Raw genomic sequence first — 18,770 nt, 5'->3', positions numbered from 1 at the left:
ATTGAAATTTGAATTTTTTTCCCTAATAATTTTCAACCATTTTATTGAAAAATAGCCACACGCTCGACTGCCAATTAGAAGGTTATGATTGAAAATGTTCTTCTTCAAATTCGAATTATATTTCCTACATCCCTTATTAACTATGTTAAAAGGGACATTATATTATATTATAATTTATAATAAAAGAATTGGGTATACACTCCAATACTAACATAATTGGCTTTATATTCTCTTTTAAGTGCTTCCCCATGGTTGCGTTTCATAATCTTTTGTTGTCTAAATCATAAGGATAAAGTGAGATATTTCATGATTAATTTTGAAATTAAATTTAAATTTATATTTTGTTTATTTCAAATTTAATTTTGAATATTTCAGTTTATTCCAAACTTATTTATCTCATCTTTCGGGTAGAATAAATTAGTTCAACAATTGTACTTCCAAGATTATAATCTCAAAATAATTTAAATTATAATCCCAAAATAATTTACCCCAAAAAATTAAATGACCCATTTATTTATAGCACCGACTTCATATTTTCTGTGATGTCAAAGTATTAGTTCGTTCTGTTACTCACCGTACAATACTCCTGTGTACTATTTACGGGAAAGAGTACTCTGTATTCCTATCCACTTCTATTTAGGGGTGTTCATGATTCGATTTGGGTCGGTTATTGATTAAAACCATAACCAAATCAATTTAATCGGTTATTAAATGTCTAAAACCATAACCAAACCAAGTAAAATAATAACCACGGGTTTGGTTATTGTCGGTTTGGTTCGGTTTGATTCGGTTATTCGGTTTATGACTAGCCGAGATAATTCAAATATTCTCTCTCTACATTCTTCAAATTCTTATGAACCTCTTTTTTGCTCACGACCCACAGAGGTTCAAAACAGAAAAGGAAACAACTTAAACATTCGGAAAAAAAAGAAAACAACTTAAAATCAATTTAAAATTTGAAAAACTCCCTACAAACCTTCTCAAAATTTGACAATCTTATACTTGGGGTTGAGGAGTTGAGGTTGCTCTTGAGCCTTCACTGTTAGTCTATGACTGTGAGTCTGTGACTTTGTGAGAAACCAACGTGAGAGGAACAAAAATGTAAAAGAAAAACAGATACTAGAGTTTTAAAGTTTTAACTTTTACTTTATGTTGCTGCCTGCTGCTCAAATGCTTAGTGCTTATTAGAAATTTAGGATTTAGAATTGAGCTTGAGAGTTGGGCTAATGGGCTTGGATTGTTGGACTTGGACCGCTGTTTAGTGTTTATTAGAATTTATAATTGGGCTTGAGAGTTGGGTTTGAATTGTTGGGCCTTAAAAATAAGTATATTAATATTAAATTAATAATTAAAAGGTATAAAATATTTTTAATTATTTATGAAAAACTAATATTATACATATAAATAATTATAAATTTTAAGTATATAATTATCGATTTGGTTCGGTTATTTATTCGGTTATTTTTTTCTATAACCATAATCAAACCAAATATTATCGGTTATTCAAATTTAAAACCAAACCAAACCAAACCAAACTGAATGTCGGTTTTTTTATTCGGTTTGGTTTTGGTTTTAACCAAAACTGTGAACAGACCTACTTCTATTTATGGATGATTTTCTAGTTTCCTTTTTATATTGGTTTGAATTTGAATTATTGGAAAATGAAATTATCTATTTAAGGAAATATGTTGCTAATTGGATTTACTCTCTATTTTTTCTCTTGTTGGGAGTTGGGGATGACAACACTGTTTCTCAATAGCTTAAATTACGAATAATAACCATAAATGACTTCAAGTGGTACTGTCCTAATTTAATAAACTTACTTTAACTTTTTGATAATTCCAATTTGCCCCCAACAATATAAAGCATATAAACTTTTTTTTTGATAAAACATATAAACTATTTCAATTCTCAGCTGACTTTTTAAATTTATTCATTGTACCTTCTCACACTTCTATTCTTTAGAAGTAAAATCCTTATACCAAATTCAATATAATATTTATATTTAAAAAATGTTGCACTAAAAAGGAAAAAAAATATCACAAGGTGATATAATGGAATGAATATGTATTGAACAATAAAATTTGGATTGAGAAAATAATAATGAAGATAAAATATTACAATAATCGTAGTATCTTATTTCAAGTAGAATAAACGTTGCAATCTTTATGAATCATGTGATTCTTTTTTCGATAATAATTTCAGGATTTTTGAGTTTGAACTTGACTGGTACTTAAATTGTTTAAATCTTCTTTTTAATCTCTAGAACTTGTTAATAAATACCTGCTTGCTTGAACCTTATAACTTGTAGAGAAATCTGCGACTTAATCCACAAGCTCTTTCTATTTTTGGTTTGAATATTCTGACATTTTTTCTGAATTATGAAACCCTATGAAAAAATTGTGACAAAAACAAATTATTTTTGACCAACTAGATTGAAGTAAAATAATCATATTTGATTAAATGGATTTTCACTAACACTAATTTAATTTGATTAGACAAGCAATGCCACTTTGACTAGTGACATTTCTATTGCTTGATTTATCTAATTAATTAGCGCGCTATGTCATTTGACATGTGGCGTCAAACTAGGCGTCTTGGATAAGATCAAATGATCTTGGATTAAATAAAATAGGCTCGTCATTTAAAACTCAATAAAATTGTACCATCAATTAAATTCACATTTATTATACTCAAATAACTAATTCAATTATATTAGGCCATAATATTTATTTGAACTAATATACTTTAAATTTAATATTATCCAAATCATTATACTAATTTGAATCCAATAAATTTTAAGTATTTACAATATATATACAGAGTGCAGTTACAGAAATATTATTTTAGATCTCAAAAAATCAATGATGTCTTATTGGCGATGTCTCCTCTCTTTATAGGGGAAGAGTAAATCCAACTCAATTTGCATTGTTTTTTAAAAAAATAATCTTAATTAGATATTTAAAGCCTTCCAAATAGAAATGAAGATCAATCAATCTTCCTATTTTTTCCTTTTCGAATACGTATATTCAAGCCTGGTTAAATTCAAATTTATGCCATGCAATTCATCATTAAGGATAAAGCCTCCTTGCGAGTAAACAAATGTGAATTTTCACTGTAACAACTTATTTAAGACAATATAATGCTAAGTTAATTACTCTAAAATATATTAGTAACAACATTGAAAGTTTTTCTAGCAACTATTATATAGGTAATTTGAGTCAACCTTATGCGCCTACCATTCATTTAATTTTTTGGACTCATTTACCGACAGCGTATTAGGATTTATCAACCCAAAACATCATTATCATCCCACCAAATCCCTTTGTTTTTCCAAAGTTAATCATGTTGTACACCACATAATATATTCTCTTTTTTCTCTGTTTTAAATTTAAAAAAATATTTTAAAATAAGCCTTTCCAACAAATACATAAAGCAGCCCTCACTTCCAGCCAAGGCCCGTGGCCATGGCCATGGCGCTATTACTTTTTGTCAATTATCTAAAATTTGTTGAGCAAAAGCGTAGCGACGATGAAATTTCAAACTTATATTATACGGTTGGTTTTTCAAGGAGTTAAATAAACACAAAGAACGAAACTTGCACTGAAATTATTTAATCAATTAAGTGGTCCTAGCTCCTTTAATATCAACATATTATCTCCATGTGAAAAACTGCAATCGTATCTTAAATAGACATAGGTAAATATGTACTCCTCAAAGTTTGTTTGTTTGTTTGCTGAAACATTATTAAAAAAAAGATAGTCTGATTCACTAAAGCTTTCGCTATGCGTAAATTTACGTATTTATTATCATACCAATTAGGAAATAATTTTAGCCCCCAAATAGGTTGCGCATCCTTCCCTTTTGCGTGCTTAGTATTTTTTTTTTAGTAATTATGTGACATTCGATATTTACATGTTCCACTAACAAAGATTCACGTTTCAAACGGTTTATTAATTAAAGAGGGAAATACTCACCATAAAAAATTCTCCATTTTTAAGATCAGATTCTGAAATCTCTAATTAAAAGTGGAGGAATTTTATTCATCATACACCTCCTTTAGTTATTTATTAATGGAACACTGATGGACTTGCCATAAATACTATAAGTGGTAGTTTATCAAACATGTCTTCCAAAAATGAAGCAGTACTAGTTCAAAAGGAAAAAGAAAGTAACAGGAAAGCAGACGGAGTTTTTAAAGGTCAAAGATGATATACAATTAACGAATCCAAATAAAATAAGCACAATCATGGGTTCGCAATAAAAAAAAAATTGATAGAATATTGATCAACATAACTTAATTAATTGTTCCTGAATATGTACGTACGTAACTCTTTATGTTACTAGAAAAAAAAAAGAGTCCTTTTCATTACCTACACGTCGATACCTAACACTAAATAATGCACTTTCTTTAGAACCATTAATTTTGGTGAGCCAAACAACCACAAATATTTTTCAAACTTTAGTGTTTACTATAATCCATGATCAATCATATTCTGTCAGCATGAAATAAGGGGCTTGCTGATGACTTTATATATTTGATATACAAATTGAAAAAAAAGAAGAAAAAAAGAAGTTGTTAGCTTGAATTATATGAAATGGATGATTAAGACACATTAATTCTACATGTCTGTAGACTGTACATATGATTTCCGCACTAATTTAGTCAAAAAATGAGTTGCCGGACGTTGCTGGTATGTGTAAAAGGGAAATTATAGTATAATAAAGAAAATTAAATAAATAATCGTCCTCCTAAAAAATAATTTGTGAGTATATATGTATATGGCTAGCGGCAATATATTTTTGGCCGAGCGATCAATGTGTAACTTTCCCTATATAAAATGCATGTACTCTCGCAGAATTGTAGCCCAAAAAGGAATGTTTTTTATGATCAAATCATTTGTTGTTTGTTAGAAATTAATATATTTTAGTGTTAACAACAAATATAACTTTCGTATTTGATGCCGGAAACGAAAAACTATATCTATAAATTTATAAAATTACGAACACTCTTAGCACACTATCTTCTCTAACTAATAATTTATCATTCGTTCATCACAACTTCGAAACGGTGTACAATCTCGCTTTTAATAATTTAAAAACAGGAAAATAATCATATTGGTCATTTTTTTTCTATGCAAATACTCATGCATGCGATTTGTGAATATATTTTTCTATGTACGTTCCCTTCCAGTGGTAACATAATAGACATTTTAGGTATAAATAAAACAAGAGACAAACAGGTTTTATGCAATATTAAAAATTAAAAAAACATTTTTACAACCCAAGAAAAGGTTTCATATGTATGTGATAATATATACTTAATAGTTACAGTATCTTAGAATTTTTGTTATCGCAATAAATAAAAGTTGAAATAACATTGAAATTTTGTGAAATACTTGAGCTTATTGGGCCGGTCGATCAAGTCGGTGGTTTATGCAGGCCATATTCGAAATTTATGCTTAGTGATGTGATTGTGGATTTTCCATGGCCCAGTCAAGCAGGGTCCAGTGGAATTTGCTTGTTAATTCACTTGAGTTCTTCTTAGCTCTTACCTTGGCCCATTAGGTGACATATAAGAGCTTAGCAACGTACGTAATCACTACATGCCGCCACGCAACTGTTATTCTCTCTTGTTTGAATGGTGGTTTTCTGTAGTATGGTATATTAGGGTTAGTAAAAAAATCATATTTGTTTTGATTGTTTTTTTAATTACATGGTATGGTATGGTTTGGTTTGGTTTCATGGTTTTGTAACCATGAAAATCCTCACTTTTTAAAACCACCAATTTGGTGGTATCCTATTGTTTTTTTTTTCTTCAAATTATACGCTTACTTAATTTTAAATGATTCTAATTTATCTTTTATTCTTTATTAAACTTTATCCTAATATATCTACTTCTTTCACCATCGTATTACTCAATTCTCCTCTGCAACAATTTTTGAAGCTTCTAGGGATTTCAAATTGAAATTCTCTCTTCAATTGTGCTCGTTATCTCTTCAACTGAAATTGTGCTCGTTATCTCTTCAACTGAAGCTTCTACGAATTTCAAATTGAAATTTTCTCTTCAATTATTATTAATATTTATAAAAATTAAGGGCATTTTTGTAAATTTCTCAGTTAAGATACAGTGTTATAAAGTCAAACCAAATAACAAAATTATCATTAAACAATAGCAAATCATACCATCTATCCAAACATAGTATTGTACTGTACTGTACAATACCATATCATACCGTATTATGAAACCATGGAAGCCACCATCCAAACAAAGTGTCAGGGGCACATCATAAGAAACTTTTTTTCATTAGAGACATCTTACTCTCTCCATACTATATAGGCATATACAATGAGTATGTTATTATTGTTGTTGAATATTTTGTTTGATTGTTATCTATGCTTCAGTTGTTGTATTTTAATTCACAAGCTATTGAAGCAAAGGAAGACAACTACTTTTAAGAAAGAATAATGATAGTGAGGATTTAAATTTGATGAAAAAGAAGATTGATAAACCTCAAAATATTGTTGACTTCAAAAACAAGAACATATGTGAAAGCAATAGGTCTCAAAAGGCCCAAAAATTATCTATGGCATATCTGCGATAAATTACACGCTTATCCTCCAAACTGTTTGATCTTTAATTTATTTCCCCCCTTCAAATGGACTGCTTTCTAATTTTTACTCTTTAGCCTGGCATAGAACCGTACATATCTTGTGAAGTATTATAATATGAAAATTATTTGTTATGAGAGATAAATTAAAGGCCAGCACAAAAGTGTAAACTGAAAAGGGTCAAATATATTCATATACTATTAGAAATAGTTTAAATATACCCTTGTTATATTTTCGGACTAAATATATCCCTTCTGTTATATTTTCAATCAAATATACCTTCCTTATTATACTTTGATACAAATTCGTCCTTAATTTTAACAGAATAACACTTGAAAAACTCAAAAATAAATAATTCATTTCAATTTTAAATAACTGATTTTTTAGGAATTAATAAAATTTCCAAGTACTAATTTAATTTTTTTTTAAAGAAATGCCACTATATATATATATATATATATATATATATAAAAGTAGTAAATGACAACAGATGGAAAGACAATCTTTTTTTTGTTAATTTGATGCTGTGCATTGACAACTGTAGCATATTAATCAAGATTACGTAGTTGAATCACAACTTTGCCATTTATTATTGTTTTCAACTTTCACAAGAAAGAAAAATTTTAAGCTTTTATCTATTGTAAAGAAAATTTAGATTGTACTAATACATGAAAATTTTAAATACTAATTTGAGTATTTTTTTCTTACAAAATGATAAGACAGAAAATGCTGCAAAATTATTTTGCATCATTTTCTGTCTTATCATTTTGTAAGGAAAAAATACTCAAATTAGTACTTCGAAATTTCATGTATTAGTATTGTATTGTCATTTCTAAGAAAAAAAAACTCAAATTAGTACTTGAAAAATTTATTTATTCCTAAAAAAATCAGATATTTAAAATTGGGAATGAGTTATTTAATTTTGAGTTTTTCAAGTGTTTTTCCGTTAAAATTAAGGGTGAATTTTTATCAAAATATAATGAGAGGGATATATTTGAACCGAAAGTATAACAGGAAGAGTAAATTTAGCCCAAAAGTATAATTAGAGATATATTTAAATTATTTCGAATAGTAGAGAAATTGATATATTTGACCCTTTTTCGAAGTGTAAATGACCGTATGTGTGTATAGTTGCACTTTATTATATGGGCCATCAGCCCATCAGCAGTATTTCGGCAATCCTTTGTTGGGCCGGACTACGTCTGCAAGCCTATGATTCATGTCCAAATCAGCAAATCCTCCGGTGTTATAGAAAAGGAAAAATTACTAAAAAAAATACTTTTTAATAAATAATAACTGATTTTAGCAATATTTTTTATTTATTATTATTTATAATAATATAAAGTAATATTATGATATATCTGTCATGTATTAAAAGTGAATTATGCATGCAATATAAATGTATGATAAGTATTTTAAAATATATTAAACTTGTTTGGTAAGAAATTGACACAATGTATTATAAGTGTATTAAAGTATGTGATAAATATATTATTCATTAATAAAAATTGTATTGTATGAGTTTTATAAATTATTCTCGCTAATATGTATTAAAATTGTATTATAAGTTATCAGTGGAAAAAAAATATTATTGCTATAAATGATAATTTTTTCTTAATGTAAATGTAAATTTTCCCATAAAAAAGAGTCAATTACTTAATCGCTTTTTTTTATGTCAATCTCTCTCTCTCTCTCAAAAATAATAATTAGTTATTTTAATTTAAAACTTAATTTTGAATTAGATATTACAAAAATAATACTTTTACTATTTTTTAAATTATATGATTTTTTAAAATGTAAAATACATATGTAATGCATTTCTAATATAATCAAAGAAATAATTATAAATGATAAGTGTATTACGTTTTGAATTCAATATATTATACATATTATAGGCATATTTCAATGCACGTGATGAATATATAACTAAAATATTTTTAATATAAATTTATTATAAGTATTATGTGTGAATTTCAAATATTCTAGTACTATTCAAATTAATTTGCGTTGTTAGATATGTATTATATTTGTTGAAATAACAACAATTGAATTCATAACAATGTATATTATTGAATTCTAATTGTAATACCTTTTGAATTTAATATATTATACATATTATAGAAATGTTTCAATGCAAGTGATGAATATATAACTAAAATATTTTTAATATAATAATATATTCCGTTAATAAGAGAAAAATAAATAAATAATTAAAATAGATTTTGAATTCAATATATTATAGGCATGTTTCAATGCACGTGGTGAATATATAACTAAAATATTTTTAATACAATAATATATTTTAGCATCATTAATAAGAGAAAAAATAAATAATAATTATAATATATTTTGATATCAATGTATGATACATATTATATGCATCTTTCAACGAATGTGGTGAATATATAATTAAAAATATTTTTTAAAAAATATATTATAAGTATTATATGTAAATTTTAAATATTTTGATACTATTTAAATTAGTTTTAATTTAGAATAATTAATTACTATTTTAAAAAGGGGAGAAAGAGAAAGAAAAAAAGAGAAAAAAAAGAGAAAAAATAAAAGGAGAGAAGAAGCACGAGAAAGAGAGAGAGAGAAAAAAAGAGAAAAGTCACGCAGAAAGAGGAGAAATAGAAAGGAGGGGGTAATGGATGATTTTAGTTATTAATGAAGATAAATATGTTATAGATCATAATAAAAAAAATATCCTAAAAAGATAATTACTAATCTAAAAAGCTAATTTATGTAAAAATTCCTATAGAAAAAGTTGATATTTAGAGCTTCCTCTATTATCATATCAAATATTAAATTAAACTCAAAATTTTGATATCACTATTTCATTATCGTGATGTTTGATATGATATTTGGTATAAATAAATAGATTTTTGATACGGTATTCGATATTTATAAAATAAATAATACTGAAAATTGAATATCATATTGAAGTGTATAGTTATATATACAATTCATATATATTATTATAATATTACTAAATATATAAAATAGTATTTGTACAAAACTAACTATTAGACGTTGAAATTTTAATTACTCTTTCTTTGATTGAAATGTCTTTTTTGTACAATTAATTAGTAAAAAAAATTATTTGTACTTTCTTTGGAATATTTTTATATGTGTAAAGTGTCAGAATGATATAATTAAGATATTTTTTAAAAATCAAAATCATATTTTTTTTATTATAGAAATATATGTAAATTGAAGTCAAATCATACTAAATTAATTAAATATAAAAATAATATAATATTTTTAAAACTAAAATTACCGAATTGAAATTATCAATACAATACCATGCCATCCCACCTCTATAGTGAAGCCAAGCCATCATAAAATTTCAAATCTACATCTCTAATTCATGATGAAAATAAATGCAAGGGGTTAAGATACCTAACCAATACACAACATTCAAATTTCCCCCTAGTAAGAGTTTTTGATTGCTACAAAATGTGACCCACTGACGGGTGAAAGCAGTCGACAAAAACACTAGCTATAAGATTATTTTACTACTTCTAGGTGTTATTAAAGATTAAAATTACTTCGAAATTAGTATTATGATATTTTTGAAATAATCTCTTTAAATATTTAAATTGCATCAAGTTAAGAGTAGCAAATGAACTAGTTGAGCTGAATTTAATATAACCAAAATAGGTTGATTCAATAAATGCATCTTTATCTAACTCAACAAAAAGTTAATGAGATCAAATGGCTAAATAATAGGTCATAGTCCGATTTGCCCGACTTACTATATATTTTTTTTCTTCATTTTTTTAAAAATTTAATTATCAAATAAACTTGGTAAAACTTTTTTCTTCATTATTATAGCTATGAATAACCAAAAATATTTGAATAATTTTATAGAGTTTTTTATAGATCAATTTGAACTATATACTTAGCTCAAATCAACTCAATTTTTAGATTAATAGAATTTATACAAATCAAACTGAGCCAAGTTAACAAATTTGAGCTGATTGAGAGATCATACTTTTATAAACTAATTTTACCATTCCTCTGTCAAGTTAATTCTACCATAAAAACCTTGAGTTGATTCTCATGCACCAAATCTTCTGAGACAGATAGCTCCTCTTCTGTGGCTACCATATCTCATTGCAGAATATGGCTGTTAGGTGTCATACTTTTCACCTTTGTGATGATACGATAGAAGATGGAAATTTACGATAACAACAACATATTCAGTATAATTATATAAGTGAAATCTGAAAAAAATGATGTATATATAATTTCATCGTACATTACAGAGACTATATCTGATAGACGCTAAAAATTTAGCTTTTTCAAATTAAATTCCAAGATTGGAGAAAAATGGCTGTTAGGTGTAGTTTCAGTGTGTGCCCGCTAATATATGGCAACCCCCATACTCAACCCAACAGTCTGTCACATTTTCTACACTATACGTGTCAAATAGTTGAGAAATCATGTCCTACATGGACCACTTCTCCCACGTGGCTAGGGCCACCACTCTGCCTGCCTGGCCACGTGGACCCCCTTCAGGACCACCATTTACATGTTGTTGGATACCCGCATGTATTATAGGCCCCAAATAGGAGATATCTCAAATCCTTTTTCATACCTATTCGTAATTATTTTGTTCGCTTAATTTGAATTATGATGTCACGATTGTTTTCAATATTTTTATACCTAGAATGAAAATATTTGATTAAGATCGAAAGAATCTCAATTATTCTGATTTTCACATTCTTTGGTGATGAGAAATTTGGAAATTGAAAAGAAAAGTTAAAAGAAAAGCAAAGAAAAAAGAAGTGAATCTGTCACTCCCACTCCTCTTTTTTCCCTTTGGCCTTTTCCAACTTTCAATAATTTCATGTCCTTCTCTATAATGGGGTCCATAACTCCATCTATTTTTACTTCATTGCTATCCTCTTTTCTTGAGTTTATCTTTCATTTTTTTCTTCCTTATTAATTTTCTGAGCTGAATATATTTAGTTACCTAGCAATGAAAAGTAAAACTAGGGAGGGAGCAAGGAATTAAAAAGGTGAAAATTAATTTAATGGAGAAGACAGAGAGAGGCATATCATGAGAATGTTTGTCCTTTATTTAATGTAATCATCAGATGAGAAAGTGACTCATAATGAGAAAGACCCTAGCTAGCTACTCCCTCTTTCCTCTTTTTGGGACTCGTTTAGTTGTCTACAAGTTATCTCATAATTAATTATATCATAATTTTAATATAATTTATTTTGTAATTTTTATCTTAATCAACCATAAATTAACTTATTCTAAAATTAATTCTGAAATTGATTATTTCTTATCCTCCGACCAAACGAGCACTTTATAGTATTATACTTCCTGTGACACAATAATACTACAATCCCCACCCCTTTCTTTTTCCTAATTTCAACTCTCAATTATTATTGATATCAATATTCCTGCTTCTATCCCTTTTTATTTTTCAAACATTTTCACCTTCAATATCACCCCCTCTCACCAACCTCCAAAGCTACTGCTTAAGATTGATCATAGGAATTTACCCAAAAAAAAATGGCACTCAAGTTAATTTATTCTTTATTTATTTCATTGACTAGCTAATGAAGCTTAGGATCGGAAGACATAGTGGTACCCAAGTTGCAATTTTTTAATTGCCAGTTCATAGTTTTACTTGGTCCAACATTATTACCAACATATAAAATGTAAAACTTGTCTACTTTTTTGGGCTACCAAAGGTGATTGGTTATGTACTGGTTATATATACTACATGAATGGCACCTTTGAAATGAAAAACATATATATATATAAGTGACGTAATTGTAATGGTTTTCCTCATAATACAAAGTTGTCAAAAGAGGGATAGATTTCAACATTTTGGACCAATGGAGGAAGAAGCTGAATAAATAAAAACACCTATCTAAATACATGTTTGGTGGGTCTGTTGTCATAACCTTTGAGTTTAAGTAAAATATATTATTGATCATATGCAAATTATAGATTGAGTTGGTTTCTCTAGGTTGCTTAGAAGAGCATACATATTATAGAATTTACAGAGATCCCAATTGGAAATTTTGTTAGTTAGGTTGTTTTACATCATTAGGTAAAAGGTTATGTTCTTTTAACAAATTTGTCTACTCTACTTCTATTTTCTCTCTCTTAAGAAAATTAAACAACTAGAATTTCTTTTTTCATGTCATCTTATTTTTATACAGGATCGTCTCAATAAATCCGGGGTCTAAAGCCAAATTTCATAAAGAGGTTTTTTCTTTTAGTTGTCATATGTAAATTGAATAATTATAACATATTCAATGTAATTTTATAAGTGAAATCTCGGCAAGGTAGGATGTATGTAGACCTTATGAAATAAGAATGTTAACAATCAAAATATTCAATAAAAAAATATAATATAAAGTTAGACTAATATAATCTGGCTCAAAATTTAAAAAGTTTATATAATAACACTAGTATGAATTTGTTGCAGTGTTTAAAATTTAAAGAATACATCAAAAAATAAATTTGATTTTTTTTTATAAACACAAAACAATAGATTTTGCATAATGCAAAAGGTTTGACCGTTTGGTAGACATTAGAATATTCAATAATAAGATAATAAAAATTAATTGTGGAATAAAAAAAGATAAAGGTAAGAATTGTAACGTGGGTTCATGATAATCACCAAAATATAAATAAGTTAACAAAATAGGTACCACGTAAAAAAAGATGTTACAATTAATTAAAGACTATTCAAATTTTCAATTAATACAATGACCTTCACATTAAATAAAGTAAACAAATACTATACATATTCTTTAGAAAAAAATGGAGACCCTAAATAATTTGGAGCCCAGGCGATTGCTTTAGTGACTTTATATTCACTTATTTGTTTTGGTGACTATTCAAGCCTCTATTATTATTATAACCTACACATATATATTACAAATTTGTATTTCAAATCTTCGGTTTATAAAATTTAGATAAATTCAAATGAAAATATTTTATATTAAAAAAATACAAGTCTACTCCACCTTTATGTTACACAATTAATCACGAAGGACGATTTAGATGCAAATTGGGTTTCAAGTTTCAACCAAAAAAAATATATGCAAAGTGGGCATATCCAATTTGTAGATGTAATTACTGGAACAAAATACCGGAGAAACTTCTAATACTCCTATCAGTTTATGGGATAAATTTAGTTTCCCTGACCTGGGTGGTTATGGATTTTCCTTGGGAGATTTAGCTTCTAGGAAATTAATGTTTGGACGTGAGAATTTTTCACCTTTATGAAGATAAATTTTTATTTTATTTGAAAATCAATGCTTGAATATAAAATTTTTAAATCCAACCTAACAGATAACACGATTAACAGATGTTAAAGTTTTAAATGGTCGTTGCTATTTTAATTCTTTGCCAAAATCATCCTTAAATTATACTCCAAACTTATATTATATCCTTAAAATATAATTCTTTGCAGAAAACATCCTCCAAATATTTAAAAATTAACAATTTTCATCCTTTTGCTAGAATTTGTGAGGAAACTAACAAATCCAACAAAAGTCAAGTCACCCCATCGTATTTATTATTTTGAGATACTCCAAAAATATTATTGTGAACTTTTTAGACAATTGAGTTTACCATTATGCAAAATCTTTTAATTAACAGTTTTTTTATGTGATTTAATATTAAAAAATTATTAGTTGAAATATGTTTCTTCTCAACTGATCAACTAGAAGCGGAGTTTGTTGGAGACTTCCACTTCTAATTATGGAATGAAACTCGAATGCGAGACATAATTAGAATTTTGATTAAAAATTCGAATGCGAGACATAATTAGAATTGTAATCACCTCTATATCAAATTGCATCGAAAAATTATTGATTTAACTATAATTTAACTTTCGAAAAGGTGAAGATAATTATGCTCTAACTTCGTACCGTTGCTAAAAGAGAAGAAGAGCATATCAAATATTCTCACATCTTCCTAACATTTTTTGTTTCATCAAGCAATAGTGTCCAAAATTTTTAAACTTCTTTTTTTCATGAGCTTTTTATAGCAGGTAATGAATTATCTAAAAAAAAATTGTTCACTTGAAGTACATATGTATTTGGAGGATCCTTTGATTTTTTGATAATATTTAACAGAAGAATAAAAATTGTTAATTTATAAATATTTTCTATCTAAGATAATATTTTAAGAATACTATTTAAGTATGGGTTATTTGCTTACGTGTCATATACTATAATTTTTGTATGGTTCTTAAATTTGTAAAGATGTTAAATTACCTTTAAGGAAAGTGAGGTGACTTCTTAGAGTACCATTCACACAAAAGATAACAATTCGGAGTAACGACAAAAACATTTTTGCTAGTGACATGACAATATTGATCTTATCATCCTAGGTCTGCAAATCACAGTCACTTTCACTCAAGAATCTCCCTTCATTTTTCCGTCGGTGTTCTTGTTAAAAATGGAAATAAAACCAAATTACCATGATTATTCAAGACTTAAAAAAAGGTGCTATTTGATGAAACCTTCTTAAGTTTCATAAGATATATCTAATTAGAAGGGTCTTTTGTTAATTTCTCAATATATATATATACCTGTTAATTTGGAGAGGTCACTTACATGAATGTCGCATCAAGCACTTGAACAAAGCTACATAAAGATAAGTGCGTGTGTGAATCCACGACAAAACACAATTTTCAGGACCAAAAATCATCTTTTATCAGTGTATCCTCATCAAAAGAAAAAAGAGTAGATTAAAGTTGTAAAATTTTGGACCGCAATGTATATTTAATGAGACATGCTACCTCGACAAAAGTTGGTCAAGTTTTGATCCATCAAAAGGCTACGATCAGTCAATGGTATCACAATACTCTATGTCACATATTAAAAAAAAAAGATAAAAAAAAGATAGTGTGCAATAAATTCAAAGATTTACATATTTTTGTTGCTTTTTATATTTGTTTAGGTTTTGAAGATAGCAAGGGGAAGTTAAACCCACAATGTCAATATCGTGAAGATGACTTTTAATAATAAGTCCACTTAAATTATCAAGGAAGCTTTCCTCCAGTGGAATTGTGGTCACTGCTACTAATAATAAAGCTTTCGTATAATTATATTCTCAAAAGAGGGAATGAAAAGAAAGAGCATCACTAAAAGGTAAAGGAGGATTTCATTGATGCCAAAAGGAAAAAAACAAAACCCTCCCATTTTCAACCTTTTGTCTACATATTTAGAATTTAGATTTTATGCACTGATGGTGAAATTTAACATGTTACAAATTAAATATTTCTTCTATTATAAATTTATATTTAGGAATAATAACGAAGCGTTGCGATGAGGGGGTGGGGGTAATTGAGTGGGAGAGTTATGAATTATGGTCCTTTTTAATTCTGTTGCTTTGCATCATTCCCTTTTTATGATTTCTTCATAAGGCAAAGAGACAGTTATAGGAAATGGAGTTGACGCTTCCTCGTACGAAAAACTCACTTTTCATCTTCTTTGTCATATTTCTTTTCATTCTACCTATGGTTTAGCTACTAGTTAATTTTTTAAATATAATCAAGATAGATGAGATAATATTATAAGCATAAAGAAAAAGAATTAAAAAATTGACATTGAAAATTAAGTTACTATGATACCATGGATCGAGTGAAGAAGTAGACAGTAAAACATAAATATGGCGTGGAATGAAAACCTTCTTTCAGGTTATATATGGTGGAAAAGGAGGCCACGAGAAAGGAAGTTGCAAAGCGCTTGTCAATTATAATTATAGCTTCCAAACTCCACTATCGCCAATTATTGTAAAGAAAAACATCATTGTTTTAGTTTCCTAAATGAGATTAAAACACCATCAGGTTATACTTACCTATTCTAGCACTTCATCATTCTTATCTAAAAATTAACAGTTTATCTACATTCAAAGTGTATCTATATATACCTTGAACTCTTTTATAATTGATTATCGTATTAACGGATTTCAATGATAAGAAATTGAAAGCATTTAAGTCAGATATCTAATGTCATACACTGTTGTTCAAGACGAGAATGGTAAAATAGTACTCTTTCTCAAAGCCTTTATGACCATGTAAATGACTATTAACTGATTATGTTAGTCCATCTGCAAATAAGTTAGGTCGTATTAAATTGTATTTAAGGGTCTGTTAGACCTACTATTTTCATAAATAAGTTAATTAAATCAAACCAACCGACATATGAACCCTTTTATCTTTTTGCATGCCCACATAAAATAACAAATATGTGATGCTTCTTATATCCATAAAGTCCTCTACTTTAACACGTGAATTCCGGTAGACTCAATTAGAAATATGGAAATTAACAAGAATAATTAAGGTGCTTAATTAATTGTGCTTATATACAAGTAAAACTTTGTCTTGTCCTAGAAATGAATAGCCTAAAATTATATATCATTTAGTAATATTTGAAAATTTGATACATTTTTAAATTCTATTTTCATGATTCATTTAAATATTTTGCCTTTTTGGATTTCATTCATATAAGTCGAAAGGGAAAAAGAAAAGTGGCACGTGTGAAGCAGATAAGAGATATTATTGGATTTTGAATGATGAAGTTGAAGTGGTCCTATCAAATAAGTTGAAGCGTGTGAAGAGGAGCAAGTGTGAGATTCACGTGACATCACCTAAAGTTCACCAAAGACAGCTGAAAGTTAGCCTGTCTACCATCAATCCTCTCATTCATGTTGCTAAGTTTCACCTCTTTCCCCCTTTGTCTTTTTTTTTTTTTTTTTAATTAAAAGTTAAAAAAATCATTCGGGCATTTGATACGTATATAATATTGAAACACAATTAAATTTGAATTTGATAATTTCAAGACCTATTTCTGGAACCTCAATCGCCACTTCTCTCCCTTTTACTTATTTTTTTTGGAGATAAAGTTTGTTGGGTTACATTTGTCATTTTTGAAGTTTTTTATTTGTATGCTATCAACATGGCTTATATCCAACAAGAGATATTATTCAATAGTAAATATATTTTTGCTTGCATCATCTAGTATGAGGTTCAAGTGCAGTACTGTTAAAATGTCTCATGTTAATTAGTTGAGAAAATAAAATATTACTTCTCATATGATTTTGACTATCCTCATAATTTATTTATTTTTGTTGTTGTTGAGATAGCTCAAAGTTCACTTCTATTACCCTCATACTTTAATTTAGGTGTTGTCGGGCATGAGACTTAGTAAAGGAAGAAATATTTCTGAGATTTGTGATGTTGAAACAACACAAATCCCATTAGTTTAGGGCCTAGAAACGTGCTTTCTCGTATGTTTTTTAAATTATCATTTGTGTCAGATTTCGATCCAAGATACATAAGATCAAAATTAAGTGTAATTTGTTCTAGATACACTATATTCAAGCGTGATTTACATGTATCTAGATACACTGACTCTCTTACTTGCCTTTCTCCTATCTCGGGCGCCTCTTTCCTCTCTCGCTTACTTCTTTTCCTTTCTCGCTCGCCTCCCTCCCTATGTATCTGTATTTCAACATACATATGGTATCCTAATATATCTAATGTGATTCACATGTATCTGGGATATACTAACTCTCTCCCTCTCCTCTCTTCCCTATATATTTGTATTTCAGAATATATCTAGTTATAAAAATTCATATATTTATGTGTATCTAACTTGAAATCTAATATGAGACAATATGTTAAATTAAATTATTTTCAAATATTTATTATTTTTGAACCGCGTTGTGTGCAAGTTATTATTGCAACAATGAAAGTATATATGAATCCGCCTCAAAGTTCTACAAATCTCTTCTTAAGCACTTAGATGAATATCAACATAATATTTTGAAATTAATTATAATCTTATATTTACTATTATTACTTCTTATATACTCGCCACATTATTTAGCACATTTCTCCTAATTAAAAAAAATAAGCATATGAGGGAGGTGTTGTTATGATGAGCAACCTTTAGATTTTTGTATAGGACTATAGGTACGTACACTTGATAGGGAAATCATGCACTGTATGCGTAGGTTACAATCAGAGATTAAAATACAATATATATCCAGAGAACAGAAAAACAACACTCTAATAAAAAAAACGTTGTGAGAAATGAAGAAAGTGACTAAGGCAGGTAAATCATTAGATAGACAAGTATATATAGTGATAGTTGTACAT

This window comes from Solanum dulcamara, chromosome 11, assembly GCF_947179165.1.
Source record: "Solanum dulcamara chromosome 11, daSolDulc1.2, whole genome shotgun sequence".
NCBI lineage: Eukaryota > Viridiplantae > Streptophyta > Magnoliopsida > Solanales > Solanaceae > Solanum > Solanum dulcamara.
The sequence above is the reverse complement of the archived record's forward strand: the minus strand, read 5'-3'. Positions refer to the sequence as shown.